We start from the raw sequence: 2494 nt of genomic DNA, 5'->3' as shown, positions 1-2494 counted from the left end.
TCGGAAGGGATAGCTTCATAAAAAAAAATGCGTGTTTGCCATTGGGTGATGGCGCCCCTGCGTGTGGGAATGGGAGGGGATGGGGGAGTTGTCCTATGTTATTCCGGAGAACTCGGGTGGGGAATACAGGAGGAGGAGGAGTGTACTCTGAATACAATGCACTTTGTCAGATGTTTTTTTGTTATATATATATATATATATATATATATATATATATATATATATATATATATATATATATATATATATATATATATATATATATATATATATATATAATTTTTGTTACTCTGCTCATTTCATCACAAGAAATAATGGTCACAATGGACTTAAACTTTGTGGCAGCTTTTAGGACCCCAGGACATCCATCTGAGTTCAGGGTGGTTCTGGAAAATTCTGTACAGCGTCACAGCATTTTTTCCCCCCTTATTTTCTGCTTCACTCTTCTAAGTTTGACAGGAATTAAACATATTCAGATGTGGAGGAATTACCACCAGGAATAAATCGCATTACACATCACACCAAGTGTGTTCCTTCCTGTTGGATGAAAGCTACCTGGAGCTGCAGGATTTTTTATTTATTTATTTATTTATTTATTTATTTATTTATTTATTTATTTATTTATTTATTTATTTATTTATTTATTTATTTTTCCAAATAGGACCCGGGTAGGAGGAAATGGTGCATGGATAATTCTCTCCTCAGATCTTCACTCTGAGAGTACTTGACTGAATCGATTCTGCTCAAAGCTTTCTCATGTTCCCACTCTTACAGCAGTCCAGGGAGAATCACTTTAGGTTACGACGCTCTGAAACGTCACAGCATCTTTATTCAGAATTAGCAACCCCATGCAGTACCTTGGAAAATTAATAGTCCTTGAAGTTTATGATGCTACAGCCGCAAATTCCAATGCCTTTTATTTGGCTTTTAATTTGAGAGGCTAATACAAAGCAATGCATTGTCACTTAGAAGGGGGAAAAAATTGTTTTTATTTTATGGCTGTGATACATATCAGTTAAATCTTGTGCAACCAACTTCATTAAGTTTATAATTAGTAGAGCTACATGTGAGGCAATAGTCCTGCTTCGAATGTTTCATTCAGCACAGCTCAATCCACCAAAGAAAACTAACAAGCATCCAGAGATACGAGCGCCAATCTAGACAAGCCAGGTAAGAATCATCAGAAGGAGAGAAGCAGCCGATAGGATCATAGTAACTCTGGATGAGCTGCAGACAGCCACAGCTCAGGTGGGAGAATGTTTCTGTCAAAAGGAGAGAAAATTGAGTCTTTTGGGTCGACATGAAAAATGATTATTGTGATTTCAGAAATACTCTTCGTCTAACACGTCTGAGCTTCAGCTGGAATAGTGTTGGTTTCTTGATGTGTAAATGTTTCAGATGTAACATAAGAGAGTTTCTGAACATTTGTTTGCAAAAATGTGAACACCATCCACTTTATAATTATGCACTGTTTTGTGTTAGTTTATCAGAGAAAAGCCAAATAAGTCATTAATAAGGTTTGTGTGTGGGAAAAATGAGGGTAAGATCAAGGGCTGTGGATATTTTCATAAAGCAACGTAAGACTTGTGAACACAAACATTTTCACACTGATGGAACGGACAGCGAGAGCAGACACATGAATCTTAACACTCTGGCTTTTCAGGCAGAGTGAAGAAAGACCTGCAGGAAGCAAAAATTTGGTCTGAACGTTTCTCTAACTACACAGAGCATATTTTATTTTTTAATTTTTTTATGAAGATCCCTAATCCAGTATGGAACGAATCACCAAACAGAGACTCGTTCCTGACTTCACAATCGTACCACACCCAGAAAGGCTGCAAAACCACGAATGAATTCCTTATTCTTAGACGCGTGCAGTTGGTGCTTCCAAACCAGCACCAACTGCACGCTCAGGCTCCAACAAAGCAACACATCATCTGATTATTGTGTGAATATGGAGGCTAATTTGCATCACCGGTGGGACCGATTCTCTCAGAAGTACGGCACCTAGATTTATTCAGTATTCAGTTTAATTTCAAATAGCCAAACGGGAACAACAGCCTTGGCTTGATTTCCTTTAAGCCTCTAATCTCTCTTTCCCCTTAATTTAGCCGGCAGCTTCAATCACAGCTCCTTCACAAATCTGACCGAGTGGGTGTTCATGTGTGAGACGTCTATCCTGTGAAAATCTCATAATCCCATACTGGTGCACTTTGTGGTTAATTTCAAACTACAGCTAATCTCCTTCTGCCTGCATTAAATGAATTTTTACTCTACCTTTGTAAAATTCACAGTTTGCTTCTCTTTAAGGGTTTATTTGATGTGTTTCTTACCAGGTGAGTCTTTTGTCTGCTGCGTATTAGAGACTGATGTTGTCACTTACTGTTCTGACACCATAAAAATCAAATATTCTTCAAGCATTTATTAAGAAAACACTTAAGAAATGAAAATATTTTGTTTTCAAAATTAGGTGCACATATTTTTTTTGTCTGAA

The sequence above is a fragment of the Poecilia reticulata genome, chromosome 17 (assembly GCF_904066995.2).
Source record: "Poecilia reticulata chromosome 17, P_reticulata-male-v2, whole genome shotgun sequence".
Taxonomy (NCBI): domain Eukaryota; kingdom Metazoa; phylum Chordata; class Actinopteri; order Cyprinodontiformes; family Poeciliidae; genus Poecilia; species Poecilia reticulata.
This window is presented reverse-complemented; position numbering follows the sequence as displayed.